Genomic DNA, 17,770 nt, shown 5'->3' with positions numbered 1-17,770 from the left:
ACGACCCTGAGCTCGTTACTATAGGTGAGGGTCGGAACGTAGATCGACCGGTAGATGGAAAGCTTCGCCTTTCGGCTCAACTCCCTTTTCACCAACACGGTCCGGTGCAGCGCCTGTTTTACTGCTGCAGCTGAACCGATCCGCCCGTCGATCTCCCGCTCCGTCCTCCCCTCACTCGTGAACAAGACCCCGAGATACTTAAACTCCTTCTCTTGAGGCAGGCACTCCGTCCCCACCTGGAGGGAGCGATCCACCGGTTTCCGGCAGAGAATCATGACCTCAGATTTGGAGGTGATAACTCTCATCCCCGCCGCTTCACACTTGACTGCGCACCGTCCCAGTGAATGCGGGAGGTCATGGTCTGAAGAGGCCAACAGGACCACATCATCTGATAACAGCAGAGAGGCAATCCCGAGACCCCCAAACTTGACGCCCCCCCCCCCGGCTGCACCTAGATATCATGTCCATGAAAGTCACAAACAGGATCGGGGACAAAGGACAGCCCTGGCGGAGGCCAACACCCACCGGGAACGTGGCTGACTTATTGCCGAGAATACGAACCCAGCTCCTACTGCAGTTGTATAGAGACCGGATGGCCCGTTGCAGCACCCCCCCACACACACACACAAAACCCCCCGAGGGAACCGGTCGAAGCCTTCGCATGTCTAGTGTAGTTCTTAAATGACGGTTGAGTGATTGATCCAATCGTAGAAATTTGGCCAAAACAGGACAAACTGAACAGCCGTGGCATAAATTCAACATTTAAGTAAATACTTCTTTATGTTTACACAAACACCTGCACAGAGAATAAGTGACTAGTTAATGAAACCATGAATTCTAATGAGCCGTTTAGGACTGTTAATTACTGCTGCACATTCAGTGCTCCTTCTGTCTGTCATTTTCATATCATGGCACAGTATTAAAATTAATTTAACCATGACCAATTCTTTCTGCAACAATCAGAAACACGACTGCAGGCATTATGGTCCTCACAGAGTCTCTGGACAGATGGATGAAAAATCAGTCTGTAATTATTTATTGTGTGTTTCCTGTTCCCTCCCTCCTCCTTTCTCCATTTTGCTCAGTAGCTTGATGGAATGCATGTTTGTGATGTAATCACCGTGATAAAGCAGCTTGTTGTTTTGTCAGTCCAGATGTGCCAATTACAAAGTTGAGACCACAGCTATCTGTTTCTAAACCTATTTTATTGTTACACAAGTAAAGTATGCACATGTCACTTTCTTCTTTAAAAGAACATAATAATGGCATTAACAGGTGATTTAAGTTGTTTACACTCGGACTGCCAAAGGGCCTCTGTGTCCTGTTTTTTTTTTTAACATTTGACACTAACTTCTTCAGTTGTACAGTTGTCAGTAGTGTGGCCGTGGTTTTCACAAACACTGTGAGCCACCGTTCACCGTGTGGATGAAGCAATATTTCTGCAAAGGACACATTTTCAAATTGAGCAACTGTTATGCGTGTGTTTTACCTGTTTGATGTTAGCACTACTGCCTCTGAAACATTTTGTGGTGACTGCTGTTACATTTGAAAAAGCAATAGCACAGAAGGTTTAATAGTGACAGTTGTAGCTCCTAATATACTCTTAAATAAGCAGCCACATTTTTTAATTACCCAATTCTGCTGTTTACCTTATTACTTGAGTTAAAAGTTATGCTGTTGTTAGCCATGCTTTGTCAACTAGCCTGATTTCTGAGTCTGGGCAAAAGTGGACTTTCAGCACTTGCAGTTAAATAATCTGGACTCCAGGATAAACTGCACATTAATGGGTTTACAGTGAGTTATTTGTTTGTGTTTGGAGCATTCAGGTCAAACCTTTTGCTCAGCAAAGCTCTCGGTAGGACTAAAGGAACTCGCAGCATTTCATTTTTGAGGAATTACTCATTACTGCGAAGTAAGTGACAACATTGTAGAAAACTAACAAATGTATTAGTAGAAAATTGTTTCATGTTTTTATTTTCTTTTATATGCTGTATTATGTTTCTGTGTAAGCTTTCTTCATGTACTTTTATGCATGTTAGTTTTTTTTCTTTTTTCTTTCATACCCTTATATCTTGTAGGCTTAAAATTCCGGCCACGTATGAGGCACAGCATGTACCTCCTTAGTAGTCACCTAAGTTCCTTCCTGCTGACTAGCTGTTCTTTGTTACAATCCCCCAGAATTCACTGTGCATGTCTGTTGATCATTAGAAAAGAGTGGGAAATTTTAAAGTTGCATGGTTGGAGTGCACATCATGGTTTTAGAAGGTATATCTCACTGCAAAATGACAAAAACTCATTTAAAAACTCCAAATAAAACATCTGCATACATTTCTTTAGTGCTGTAGTTTGGACTGTGATAAACAAGTTGGACCCAGAAAAAAAAGCAAACCAATTGTTGTGTGCTGTTATTAGAAGATCAATCCTTTACATGTGCTAATGCTTGTATTTTGAAAAGTTGGGAAATGGACTTTTGTTTATTCACATGAAGTAATTCCCGATCCCGAAGGTCAGTATGCAGCAAGAAGCGTATGCCTTTAATTAGTACTTCAGTATTTGTTAGTATCACAGAAAAAGTATTCAAAAAGGCAGTTGGTGGAGGTGAAGTAAGACAAGTGACATGTATTGATAAATTACCTTAAAATGACACCGTTTATCTCCTATTCTGTAAAATCTTCTGTGTCTTCTTTGAGAATAATAAGGCGCCCTGGTTTATAAAACCAATTCCAAAATCTTGAAAATGATCTCACTCCCCTTCAGTCTGGTCAGTGAGAGACTTCTGGGCTGATGAACCAAACTAGTGTTGTGTGTTTAATTGATGTTTATATTTATGTGGTATTTGTAATGTCATATAAGCACAAACTGTCCTCCGAAGAAAAAGGACTCCATTAATGGTTCAAGCAAATACCCCAAAACAACATATGCTTATAATCAAATGAAGCTCTCCATCAGCCTTTCAAATTGTGAACCATGTCTGTTGGGAACAAAAGAGGAAATAGTGTAATGTTGTTAAAATGCCATAAACACCACAAGAGAGGAGAGTGGTAGGCTGGGATAACAAAATGCTGGAGACCACTGTTTAAATTCTGTTTCCTACCCATCCTTAACGGTGTTTTTATTAAACCAGACCGCAATTGTTCTCATAACCTTAACCAGAAATGTTTTTATCAACCATAATGAAGAAAGATCCCTAACCTTAACAGAGTCATATTTGACTTAAACCATGATCTTTCCATAACCCTAATCTAACAATATGATTAGATGTCTAAACCTAATTAAACCTTCACTAAATAGTTATTAGATAAGAAATGACGTCTATTTTTGCAACTTTAATTTGTCACGACACAACAATTGATGGTCTTCTGACTGGGGGCGCTATAGCAGAAATTGTTTCCATGAGTCATTCTGGAGGGGAATTACAACATATTTTGTTGTTTACTTTGTACAAATTATTGTGCCCCATGTGGGCTAGGCACTCTTTTGTGTAGGTCAATGGCTATAAATTGAAAGTAATAATGCATTTATAAATAAATTGTTGGTGATTTAAAAAAAATTTAAGTCACAGAAAAAGAAAGTAGCCAAATTGTTGCAAATTTCTGAAAATTGAAAACAATTTCTGACTTTCTCTTATCCCATTGATTACCTTTTTTAATTTTTTTTTTTAATTTTTTTTTTTTATCCATGTTGTGTCTGTTAAAGGGATTACGCTCTGCGTATGAAGCTCAATTAAAAACAAAGACATTATCAAAAACTAGAGAAAGAGTATATCTTTCTGATGCATTTGTTTGGGTGTTCAAGAATTGGTCTAAGACACCAGCATTGGTGGATTAAATTGATGCCTGTGTTTTGGTTTTGTATGGTATATATTATTTTGAAGAAATGTTGACAGCAAGGTTAGAGGATTTACTGTCCGTTGTCCAGTATGTTATAGATACATTATGTCCACTTGATGTTATTGTGTTGGGGACAGTGGTATGAACTGAGATGGGATATAGGGCTTTATGTTGAATTGACAGATTGACATGTTGGTATTGATATATAATAGACTCTATGAAGTGCATTGCTGTGTGAAGTGCCGGTGTTATGCTACAGGTCATGGGGTTAGTATATTAAAGAGTGTTTAATAGGGCGGGAGGTGTGAAGAACCTTGATCTCACAAAAATAGTCCAGATTCAAACATCGCTGCAGTCTAGGGGTGTGCGTTGATGTTCACAGTTATTATACTGCACAACGGTGAGGTCATTTAGAAGTCACAATCATTTGTCATTGTACACGATAGTTGGGGCATTGAAGCTGTCCTTGTGTTGCACTCTGCGTCACTCTTTTAACAGAATAAACTGTTCTGTCACACGAGTACCACTTTTAGTGCACAGCTACTATGCTGTATCTGCTTTTAGAAATTCGGGAGTATTAATGCACAATAAATGCAGGTCACTTTTGGAAACCTGCATTGCACTTGTGTGTTCAAATTGTTTCTTGCCTCACAGTAAATCACATTTAGCCTTGTGGATGAACCAGTGCTTACTGAATGTCACAGACTCTCTAAATACAACTAAAGCTGTGCAACGGGATTCCTGCAAGGTGAAGGGTAGTCGGAAATCCGTCTGTGCTTCCAACTCTCCTGATCATGTTTCTCTTGTATCGTTCTTTCCACCACTCAGCATCAGCTAGCCATCGATGCTGGTTCTTATTAATAATGTAGCTGCAAACCCATGTAGGAAACAAGCTTGTGCATTGTCTGTACAAATACTAACAAAACAAAAAAGCTTGCCTTTTTGTAGAATTAGCTTTCACAGAATGTATTTCAAGCATTTTAAGCATTTTTCTGAAATCTCAAATGAAGAACATCTTAATAACATCTTTGTGATCAGTTAGATAATCTTTCCTTAAGAGCACAGTCTCCGATTATATCACAAAACTGCACCACTGCAAGCATTACCTTCTGGCAGACATGTTTTCATATAGTTATACTTGTTAATTATTTTCTGAGCTCTCTACTCAGCCCTGAATTTGGTAACAGGCTTTGTAGTATATATTGGATTTTAAATGACCCTTGTCAAGAGTCATCAAGTTCCTTGTATCCAGCTTAAATCCAGATGTTATTTATTGCACTTTTAGTCACACTTTACCTCATAGACAGTTGCTTTTTAGAGAGTTTTAAGACCATTTTACTTTTTGCAGTTTATAGTGCTGTAAATTCAATTTTAAAAGGATGCAATTGTCATTGTATTACATCCTACGCCCAATTAACAATGTTGACACAGTGAAAACATTTTAGAAATATTTGCAAATTTATTATAAATCAAAAACTGAAAACTGTGATGTGTCTATAAATTGACTGAAGTCCACCTCTGGCAAACTGAATGGACTGCACATCGTTTAGAAAGGCACAGGGCAGTCCATATAAGATCCTGCAATCTACACTGCATGTCAGAACAAAAAACACATCATCAAGTCCAAGGAACTCTCTGTAGACCTCCTCAAAAAAAACTTCAGTGAACCGTTGATCAGGTCAACGGTATAAAACCATTTCTAAAGCTTAAATATATGGGTCTGGGGTCCCTCCATAGAGACTCTTTCTCAGTCGTTGCATCCTAATGGGTGTACACCTTGTGTTAATTTTGAAACCATTTGAGCAGCCTTTAAGCAATCAGTACTGGCCACCATATGTGCCGAGACTCTACCACTGCAACTACGTTTTGAAACACCCACTTCATCACATCACTGGTCGCTGATTCATCCACCCTTCAGATTAACTGGGTGAACAATAATGTGAATGGGGTTTTAGACTATAATCACAGTGAGGAGAACTGAAGTAGTGAGAAATTATCTGTTGGAGTGAAGTTAGGCCCGAAGAGCACGGTGGCCTTCATCATTGAGAAATAAAAGAAGATTGAAACCACCATTCGGTTGTCCAAACAACTGATTAACCGAGCGAGAAGTGCCTTGGTCATGGAGGTACGGTGGTCACTTTAACAGAGTTGAGAAAACCTGCTGGAAGGACACCCATCTCTGCAACAATTCATCGATCAGGCCTTCATGGTAGAGTGTCAAGACAAAGCAAATGATAAAAACAATATAGGATTTCAAACAAAAGGAAAATACTCTCTAGTCTGATGAAACCAAACTTGAACTCATTGGCTAAAACTGAGAGCACCATGTTTGCTTGGGCCGATACTGATTGTTGGTAATCACGGAGACCGATAAACCGATATTTTGAACTGATATACAGTTGCAGTAAAAATATAAATCTTTGTGTAAAAATTTGGAATAACAAATTCTGACGGAAAACGTAATTCAAATGACTTTAAATGAACAAATGCCGTCACTATGTAATCTTTTGATGATTTTGGTTTGTTCATTAATAGCTTAACTTTGGGCTTTCATTGCGCTTTTTTTTTTTTTTTTACAGTCGCATAACGACTGTAGTTGTCATAAACAACTACAGTCAGTAACATAACCTCCGTTCACCTGTGTCCATCTCCTGTTCTGCCTCTTCTGCTCTGCTGCACTGTCTGTGAGAGACACACCGGCCTTCACGATAGACAGAGCGAGCAAAAGAACAGCGGCACAGAAATTAGCGAGGGCTTTCAGTGACAGCAAAAATGCTTGAGCAACTCTCACACTGCTGAAATGAAGCGGGAGCTCAGGGAGTCGGTAAATAACATAATATCTTGTTTGGTTCTGGCGGGGCAGGAGGTCCGTCGGCAGGGCTGCTCTCTCCAGACAGTGGTAGAAGAAACACAGGATAACGAGTTGCCACACGTGTTAGACAAACTTTTATGAAACACAATGTGTGTTGTTAAAATGTTAAAAAAAAAGAGCAAGTAAATATGACGCGATTGTGGTGCTGAAGACTTCACTGCCACTGAAGCGTAGTGCGCTTCTTCTGTGGCAGAGAAGTTCTCAGCGTCGATTGGCTATTACTCGTAAGATGTAACCAATCAGATGAAGCTGTGGACGGGACAATGCTCAACACCACATAGTGGTGACTACAGACTGAGACGCGGCATCAGAGCTAAAGCAGCGCATTTTTTATTAATTCGTGTTATCGGCGATTGAACACTAAAAATACCGATACCGATAATCAGAAAAATGCTAAATATTGGCTCTCTGAACATAATTTTTGTCTTTCTTTTTTTGTTGTTGCAAACCACAAACAAAGAGTCAAATACAAAAATCCACACACAAATGATCTAATAATTAATTCTACTAAAGCTCACTTGAGAAGTCAGTAAATAGATGCATGATGATGGGTCCAACTGTAAGCAGTTTACTGAGATATCCATGATCTAACTTTGAACAGACATAGTATTTTCTTAACTGCCTCTTTATCTCCTGTAGGCAACATTCTGCTTCTTTACTTTGCCTTAATTTCACAGATGTTCTGTCCTGATAAGCAAATGAACTCAACATTTTGGATACAGGGATCTGATTATATGTCAAGACATCTCAATGTATGTGTGAGTTACTGTGTTTTTGCTTACACATCTTTCCACAGTACCTTGTTCACAGCTACTGTTGACAATCCTAATGCGGAAGAGCAATATCTCAGACTCCATTCATTTACTGTGCTGCTATGGTTTGGCCGTTGCAGTGTTTTTAGTGTGGTAATTTACTGTACAGTCTTTGATGTTGCTGGGTCCTGACAAATAATTCAATACAACTTTGTTTCTATTCTGTGGTATGGCTATTAGACCCGACCTGACATATCATAAACTATTACTGTGACCTGTTTGGACGTTAATGGTTACAGATGTTCAATGAGCTTGCCAGAGGTGCTGGAAGATGCACTGCATGTATTGAATTCCTCTGCGCTACTGTACTTAATTAAACCTAAGCTGGCCAGCCTGTGCAAAACTGTTAAGTTGTTCTTGAAAACTATTTTACATTACAAATTGAATCTGCCTATAATTGGAGGCAAGATGTGGCTTAGTCTCCGTGGTCGAGCTGATGTGCCCCGTCTCACTGTGGAAGGAGGCAGTTTTAGTACATGGTGGCAGGCTAGAGTAGGTATCTAAATATAGTTCTGTGTGCGCTCTCATATGTTTTGTTTGAATGTGTGTGAAGGTTTTTGGGGGTACAGTCTATTTACAGCTCAGTCTGTGGGAGATGTCCAAGTACAACAGAAAGGGCAGGGGGGGCATGGGAAGACCTCCGCTCTGCCTCATGTGTCGTCCTCTCGTGTTAAGACTTTAAGCACTGTGTGTGTATGTGTGCAGAATTGTGCATTTGTGGGTGCACACACACACACACACACACACACACACACACACACACACACACACACACACACACACACACACACACACACACACACACACACACACACACACACACACACAATGTGTTGTGTCAAGGTTGTTAAAAATAGTCTCAGTGCATAAGTTAAAGAATATGACACTCTTGAATGCTCAGGCACACACATAGTTGTAAAGGCGAATTGTCTAACAAGACATGACTTTTTCTTGTGGCTCCCCCATGTTTACAAGACCAAATACTTTCTCTTCAGCTGATTCATTATTTTCAGAGTGATAGAGAGAAAAAGAAAACGGAAACAAAGAAAAACTTGTATTTGACTTTGAATTAAATATTTCAATTCCCTGTATACTTAATGCAAATAAATGCATTGTGGGTCAACAAAATAGGCTTCACCTCCTTAAAAGCTCACTTTTAATCTCTTTGATCATGTACTTTGCAGCTTTCGCCATCTATGTTATTAAATAACCTCACAAAATGTTTTAAACACATTGTCCAGCCACTGGCTGGTTCTGCAAGTTTCAACTGCACCTCGCTGTCTTCATCTGTTGTTAAGATTCACCCACTTGTCAAGAAGATGTCTTAGTATGATGTGATGTGTTTAAGATCATGCTCTGTGCAGACTCCCTATCGTATATCACATCACAGCAGCGTCTAGCCCTCTGGTCTTTCTAGTAGGGGAGGAAATGCATTCTCCTCCTGCTATCGGCACTGCATGTAAATTAGGTATGAAATAATTATGAGGATGAATGTTTTTAGCAACTGAATCACAACAAACTCTATTAACTTTGTCTGTAGGCTATAGCACAAAGAAGGAAATAACAACATTAAACACAAAATGGACAAGAAAAGAAACCATTTAATGACACAGCCTTCTTTCCCACGCTAGAGCCACAAAAATCAGGGAAAAATGACCAAATCAGGAAGTCCACAAAATCGGGCAGACAAAATGCCTGCTTTGGAAACGCTCCCGGTGGGCTATGAAGCCATGAAGACTTGACTGCATTGCCCACCCTCTCATATGTGCCTTGTCTTTAGGTCTCTATCTGGCTTTCGCACTGTTTATTGACTATTTTCACCGCATTCACATAACATTTGGTGAAACACAAATAGACGTTTGACTGTTTGTTAAATATCAAATTTTTCCCAAGCAAAAAGAAAAAAAAAGAAAATGCGATTGTTTTCTTTAAATCTCAACTCATTAATCCTTTGTGTGATTGGTGGAAATTTTGAAACTCTTTGTACTATAAGATATTAAAACTGAAAGTTTAAAAGCTTGTTCAACTTGACTGACAGGTCCTTCATATTGTGACATTCTGCTGTGGGGATTACTGTTTGCTTGCCCGATTAGGCTCCACCCACACAATTTGGATTTTGCTGGAGAGGGTGTGGTCAGTGATAAAGCCATACTTCAAGCTCCAAAGCATTCAGAGACTCGGGGGCAACATGACACACTTATTTGCGCGTTTCTACAATGTATCATTCTAGTTCAACTTTATCTTATCTTATCCTTGTTTTTGAAAATACAATACATCAAAGAAGGTTAAGGGCTGATAACAGTGGTGATCCTTTCTGTTACTTTTGAAAACATATCGTGACAAGAACTTTAGTTTTTTCTTAGCAGTTAAAAGTAATAATTAAAAAAAAGCCAAATACATCACCAAAAAACATCAACCAACCAAACATACACCTACTGAGGACATGTTGATGACTGTCAATTCACAAGAACGTTTTTTTGTTCGAAGACTAAGTGTGTGCTCTCATTACAAGAGGTCATGTTAGCAGGTCCTATATACACACACACACACACACACACACACACACACACACACACACACACACACACACACACACACACACACACACACACACACACACACACACACACACACACACACACACACACACACACACACACACACACACACGACACTCGCTCTCTCCCAACCTCCCTCTCTCTCTCTCTCTCTCTCTCTCTCTCTCTCTCTCTCTCTCCCTCCCTCCATCTCTCCCTCTCTGCCTTCCTTCCTCCCTCCCTCCCTCCTTTCCTCCCTCCCTCCCTTCATTTGTTCTAGGGACAGAGCCCTAGTGTGAAGCTTCTTGTTCTTGTACTTTTCCTGTGCTCTGCAGATTTATAGCCGTTCACAATGAGTTCACTTATGGCAAATACACTGTCCATGCGATGTGGAAAAGCCTGGTTCAGCCTGTTGTCTGCTCCTGCTACAAGCTCTCTAGGTTATATTTAGTGTTGGACAGGCCACCCTCCTACTACAACTATCATCAGCACCAAAAGGGATATCTGGAGAAGCTGTACCGAGCACCGCCACCACATTTTCCTCTCTCTGCGGTTTCACTGTAAGTAAATCCTTTTAAAACAATGGCATTTCTGTTGAATTTGAGAGACTAGTTTTAACACTGTGGAGAGAGCAAGGGATTAGTTGGAAGCAGTTACACTCCACTTGACATGTTGTGAAATACTTCAATTCTTGTAATCTTTTAGTGTGGTGGCTAGTGTGGTGTGCTGTGTAGTGTGGTGAAATATCCAATAACTGCTGTGGGCATAGTAACTTGTTTCAGTGTATAAGACTGCCTTTGGAATGAGCTCAGTAATCAGCATTGCTGCAGACTGTGCTGTGGAGGGAAACATGTGGTTGAATAGTGTTATTTATTTATTTGTTGTTCAACAGAAATGAGAAGAGGCTGGTTTGTATGTAAATTTGTGTGTATAGATGTGGTCAAGTTTGACCTTAGTAGCTTTTTTTTTTTTTTTTTCCGTTTTAGTACCTGTGCTTTTTAACCCCTATTTTTCACAGTTGTTTCCTTTTTGCCATCTTTGCAACGTGTTTAGATAGGGAAATGCTACAGTTATGTACATATTTGTCTGCAGGGAAAACATTTTTCGTACTCATCAGTTACACAGAGAAGGGAGGGGGTGGGATTTGGGCAACAGTTATGTTTGCATTTGACGAGGAAGCAGACAGAAAGACATGGAAAGTTTAAAAGTGAGTTTCTCATCCCTGAAAAATGGATATTCAGAGTAGGCAGAGCGAGAGAGACAGGATGGTGGGAACATCTGGAGAAACAAGCACAGTGCCAAACCCTGTGACAACATGAAGGGACTGGAAAGTCTCCAGAGAGTCTTGAATATACTCTCACACAGAGTCGCACACATGTACATACATGTCCCAGTGCACACTGGAGCTGATACTATGAGTGATTCTGCTAATAGTGATGAATTAAATCTATGGCCAGTGTAGTTTATTTTGGCTAATTAAAAAAAACACAACCAAAGATCCTTTTTTTATGAATGCCTTGTCAGTATTCAATATGCTAACTATAGCACAGAATTTGGGCATTGCCAAAAACAGCCAATAGCAATATCATAAGCAATATGATGCCTCATTTTTTAACACAATGTTCCTCACAGCTCACCCGCTGCCCTGTACTGTGGCCTTTAAGGAGACATCATGTGACTATATATTATGTATAAAGGCTTTACAATTCATTGGCAAACTTTGATCTCATCATACGCTGCAGGGCGGATGCTGTACGACAGCAGGGATTACGTTTAAACAAAATGTAATTAACTTCTTCCGTTGCCCATGGGCTTTAGCTGACACTATTCAAATAACAGAAACATTAAGTTATCAAGATTTAACTGCGATTGCATTTGGCGGGGATGGCATTTTACATGCCTACATATATAAGTACAAAGTTTTACTAAATATACTTATATTTTAGAACTCCTATATCCTCCATCATTTTTTTTTTTTTGAGAACCTTGAAGAGTCATTGGTTAACGACAAAATTGTGCAATGCAAAAACTGAGAAAGTTCTAAAAGTGCATACACCAGTGGGATGAAGGTGGATGTCAGGTTGTGGGTGAGGTGTGGGGTGTAAGAGAGCACTACCAACTTCTTGGGAACTGACAGGCTAGTTTTCGTGACACCAATTACCTGCAGTGGAGAGTGTGTGTTTGTGTGTGCATGTGTGTTGCAAGTCAGTAAGTCATCCCCTCGTCCTTTACTGCTGCTGGAAAAGCTGCATGATAGAGCACTCCCACCTGAACTATTCTTTTTTTTTCTTTTTCCTTTACCCTTCCTATTCCCATGTGTAATTCAGTCATCACACAAAATTGATGTTGATAATGTGTGGATGTGGATACCTCTGTCTTGTGGTTCAGTCTTTTATAGAATATGCAGAATTGAATATGTTTACCTGCATTGTGCCAAGAAAGCAATTTATGGATTTCTGGTTACCGATTGGTATTTACTATCACTTTCATATGCCACATTATGACCTGAGAGGGAAATGAAAATACAAATGGTGCCCTTGAAAGTTCAGTATTGACAGGTTGATTGTTGGCATAAGGGCCACTCGCTGGGATTTTTCTTTTCGGTCACATCTGTGCTTGAATGTATGCATCACCGCTTAGGTCATTGTTTGGGTTTCAACATTCAGTGATGTCTTGTACACTTCACAGAGGATTGGTTTATAATTGAGGCATTTAGGAGACACTTAGATCTAGATCTGACTTTTTTTTTTTTTTTTTTTTTACCAGAACAAGTACTGTACAGTATGTCAACTACAGTACAAAAAAGTATGTGTGTGTGTGTGTGTGTGTATATTTGTACTTGTTTAGGTTTGGGGAGGAATCAGCTGGAATCAAGTAGACAGTTTACTGCTTTAATGATAACAATTACAGAAAACCCACTTTTTCAGAATTAAAGCATCCATGCAGTTGTCTCTTAAAAAAAAAAAAAAAAAAAAAAAAAAAAAAATTATGAATAAATACCGCAAAACACAGTCACTTCTTGCTTCCTGTGTCCCCGCACAGTGTATAGGAAATGATGGAAAAACACAGCTTGCCGTTTTCTTACACAAGTTTGAAGGAGTGAACGGAAAAATCCTGTTTGGTCAGTGGAAATAGCCCCTGAGAGGAAATAACTTGACCATGCTAATGCTGGGTTCAGAGACGAGTGTACCACGACCATTAAAGTACCAGGAGAGAGATACAATCAATGAACCCATGCACTCAGTGCACCACAGAACAGCGCAGGACTAAGCATAGTGAGGAGCTTCCTAAACGCCCAGGCTCGCACAGAGTTACTGCAGAAATACGAGGGCTCTGCCAACTGTCTTTGTTTCTGATGGGGAATCAGGATTGGGTTAATTCTGAGAAGAATATCACAGTACTGCCTAACTACAACAGATATCCTAAAATAGCACTGCTGTCCCAATGCGGTTGTTGGACAACTAAGTTCAGTCATTGGTCTTAGTGAACTAGCCTTCTGTAATAACTACAGTTAAAAGATGAAAAGGGAAAACAGTGAGGAGGAGGGGGAAAGCCTCTGAAATGGTCATGTGCACAAGAGATTAATTTAATTAAAAAAATTCTGCTTTAAACATTTTGTGACCTTTTTCTTAAACGAAGTAAATGATTGTTCATTATAATTATTTAAGAAAAGGTGTGATCACATTAAAATGGCCCACAACTAAAAACTGTAGTACTCTTTTTTTTTTTTTTTACATTTACATACCAGTTAGTAGAAGTGACCACATAAGTTCCTCCATTGCTGAACTTACTAACTATACTAGCAGGGGGGAATATGCAACCATTTCCAATGCCTGTTTGATCAGTATATTTATTTTGGCTGCACCAACCATTATTTGTATTGTTTTTAATTTTATGTGATTTTGTGGGTCATCATTAGTCGTTTGGTCTATAAAATGTTGGGAGATGGTGAAAAATGTACTTAATACTTTCCAAGTGCCATAATTAACACATTGGTACTTTTTATTTTGTCTGACCAACAGTTCAAAAACAAAATATATTCCATTTACTGCTGTGGGGAAATATATATATTACTTAAGATATAGAGCTAAAATTTGGAATTGATTATCAAAATATTTGGTGATTAATTTAATTTTCTGTTCAGATTTACCCCCATTCCCTCTTTTTTTTCTTTTTCTTCTTCTGAACATTTGCTTCTCTGTTATCATAGTTTGAGATCTGTATCTACAGTGTACTGCATGTAAAGTGAGTTCAGGGGACTGCTTGGCTCTTTGACAACACCCTGAGGTCCAAACTGTTACCTAATAAGGATAATACTGCTTAAACAAACTTGGCCAAACAGTTCGGTTATCTCTACCTGTATTGTATCCAGCCTTCCTGACTTGGATGTGGGTGTCTCTCTATATCTAATGACATAAATCCATCTCAGTTGGCATTAGGGGTGGAAGAAAAACATCAATTCACTTAAGTATTGGGATTCTTAATTTTAAGATTTTTTTTTTTTTTTTAAATGTATGTGCTAATTCCTGAATCACTGTTTATTTCATTAGTTACACTAAACTAGAGTAATAAAAGATAGCACCTAACATTTAGCCTGTGAGTTAGCTAGCCAGTGAGGATTGGCACTTGAACTGGGACAGTTGTTAGTTTAAACTGTGGCCACAAGTTGCTGGTGTCCGATTCACTGAATAAATTCTCCTATTTAATGGCGCTGCTGACTACTATGGGTTTGACCTTCTGCTAACTGTTAACACAATGGTCATACACTATGAGAATCTTTGATTTAATTTTTCAAACACAACACAGATTAGGACAACATAATTAACAAACAAAACTACTTTGCAGTGCAACAGAAGTGAACTTTGCCCTGCATTAAAAATACATTTTGATTGGTACTTTGGCAACAGAAAAGATTAAAATCTAGTCACACTTTGAAAATATATTAATTTCTCTTGTATAACAGTGAAAATCTTGCCAGGTTCAGCTAAATCCTTTGTTTGAGACAGCATGAACCTCTCAACCATTTGTGTGGCAGTAATTCAGTGTAAGGGGATGTAAATAGAGATTACAACGTATTAACAATATGCAAGTTCAAAAATGTAATGCAGGTGTCTCCACAGTCCTGCATCACAATTGACATAAATCCATAGCACAAGCTTTTCAGTGTTATCTCTTCATGGAACAGCTTAATTAAGGTGCAAAAGACAGTACTCCACAGTGTCAGTGGGGTGTTAACAAGTTGGATCTAAGACATTCAAATGTCGTGTCTTTGGGAACAGACAGTCTTACAGTAAAATCCTGTGCACACTAGAAAATGGCCCTTCAGAGAAACTGCAGGTCCATATTCCCAAATGCCCCCTGCAATTAATTGGGGCCTAATATCTTTTGAATATTGAGTACAAATCAATTGGGCCATGCCCCTGGGGAAAAGTCTTTTTCACTAAGATAAATTATAAGGTGACATTAAAACAAGTCAATAATGTAAAATGAATTAGTTTACGGTACGTTTTCTGGGTACATTTGCTTTTATATAAAAAAAAAAAAAATCACCTATTAATTCAGTTATGTCGAAATATGAGTATGGGCACAAGTCCAAACTTGCTACTGCAAAGTAACATGCATTCACTAAATGTGCAAGCAAGTTCAGCATTGTTTTGTTCTCAGGATCTTATTTATTGTTGTGTACATTCTGTTGTGTCTCTGCATCGTCATGGACATCACTCTTCTCCTATGAAGCACTCTGTTCTCTTCTGCCATCGGATTGCCAGCGCACCACAGTAAAGAGCACTCAGCTTTTGAAGGAAAGAACAAGATTTGATTTTAATGAACAAGGTCAATCACCCATAATGTATTCCTCTAAAATGTACCCTCTTTACAATTGTGCACCTGTGGTCACAGCGATATCAGAACTCAGTCACTGTGCCCTGTGCACTTGTTCCATGTGCACTTTACTGCGGTTAACTGTATGTGGCTTTAATGATTAGAAATAGTGTGAGTTTGACGTGTATGTGTGATCGTGAGAGAGAGTCAGGTTTCACCCTCTTCTGCTGCAGAGGTAATCCTGGATGCCTGCCCAGTTTCTTGCACCATCGTTGAAACTGTATCGTGGGTGGGCACACGATTCTTTTTGTTAATAATGAGAGGGATATTTGATGCATTGTATTTTCTGGATGGTCCGTTGTCTCAGTGTCCATTTAGGATAGTGCTCAGTAATGATAATACAGTGATCAATATATTGTGTGACAAATGTATCTGTGCTGCATTTTGGCTCATCTGCACAATCACCGTAGGCTACGTTATATGGGTTACGTCGGCCAAAACAAGGGAAAACACACACGTTGTAAAAGTAAAAAGAGCGACTATGAGAAAATTGTGGTAAAGCAAAATCATACAACATTCGTGATTTGTAAATGGGTTGGATATCTGAAGCTGGATAAACAGCAGAATGATCCAAGATATCCAGGTGACCCATTCTAAGGAAGACCGGAAATGCAATAAGCATTTTCCACCAATTCAAAAGATATAGTATTGCCATCCAACTGCATGTACAGAAAGGCTAAATGTGCACCCAAGCTCATAAGCAAGCTGAAATATTTGTTCAATCCCCAGCAGCAGTTGCTTGTCTTCCTTTTCAGTCTTAGCAAAGGCTTTTTTTTTTTTTTTAATAGGAATAATGACTAGCTGTTTGTCAATTTATTCTTTAAATATTCTATCAATTATATAATTTAATACAACCGCCAGTACCACTTCACAGTAGCCAATTTGTGTTGCTATTGCCTTGTTGAGCTGTACATTTTATGTTGGTTGTGCTGTATATAAAGTTATTGATTCAAATGTCACTGACAGTTACCATAACAAACCTTTTTTGTTTTATTTACAATTCAGTCTTAAACTGAAAATACCCCGTTAACAGTCAATTTCTCGAGAAAACACATTGTGTGAATCCTTGAGGTTTAACAAACAACTCAAATGAGTTTCCTGCCTCATTAATGCTGTTACATTTATATTGTGAGCATCATATTTATTGGAAAAAGTTGTGGCGCGAGCAATACAGTAATGCTAGCCTGTTTCCAGACATCTGAGTCACTGCCCTCGTCGACAATTTGCTTCGTGATCTTGATAGCATTTTTTTTGTTTGGCCAAAGTGACATCTGAATCCTCCAGGTGAAGGAAGCTTTATTGATGAAAAATGGTCACAGAAAGGGTGATAAGTGTGAAGGTGATTGACACACTTTTACAGGTGGTTGCATGTCATCTTACTAAAATAATAATAATAATAATAATAATAATAATAATAATAACATAATAATGTCTAAGCATATTCTGCATATTTCTTTAACAGTTGTGGAAAACGTTCACTGCTCTTTGCAGCTGCTGTACGTGGTTTTAGTGTCGACTACAAATGACATTGATGGGACAGATAAATCTTTTGCTACACTCCAGCTTTATAAAACAAAGTAACACTAAACCCCAGAAATATAACATGGAAGCAAAACATTGCCATCTCAAGCATAATCTTCTCTGTGCAGCATAAAATAAATCCCTAGATAGTCCTTTGTGGCAGTAATTGTTGCTCCTTCTATATTTCATGCACGTGACAAGGCTTACTCTGTTGTAATAAATTGTGTCTCATTTTTAAAACATGATGCTACTCCAGTAACTTTTATGTATAGACAGTTGTATTGGGCATAATGTTTTATGGCAGAACAGCCACCGGAG

General features: G+C 38.9%; 1 protein-coding gene across 2 annotated transcripts in view; it reads left to right on the top strand.

Moving 5' to 3' along the window:
- Positions 1-17,770, top strand: part of atp2b2 (ATPase plasma membrane Ca2+ transporting 2) — a 128,070-nt gene that overhangs the window by 3,603 nt on the left and 106,697 nt on the right. Inside the window, exon 1 of one of the 2 annotated variants that reach the window (XM_069690889.1) lies at positions 10,434-10,611. The exons of the other annotated variant lie outside the window; for it this stretch is intronic. The gene's annotated coding sequence lies outside the window, so the exon portion shown is untranslated. Of the gene's footprint in view, positions 1-10,433; positions 10,612-17,770 lie in introns of those variants that run through there. 2 annotated transcript variants of the gene reach the window in all.

Source organism: Brachyistius frenatus, unplaced genomic scaffold (assembly GCF_029030835.1).
Source record: "Brachyistius frenatus isolate BFR_SWC_R1_liver_20210118 unplaced genomic scaffold, ASM2903083v1 Contig_10, whole genome shotgun sequence".
Taxonomy (NCBI): domain Eukaryota; kingdom Metazoa; phylum Chordata; class Actinopteri; family Embiotocidae; genus Brachyistius; species Brachyistius frenatus.
Note: the sequence above shows the minus strand (reverse complement) of the source record. Positions and strands in the feature narration are given on the sequence as shown.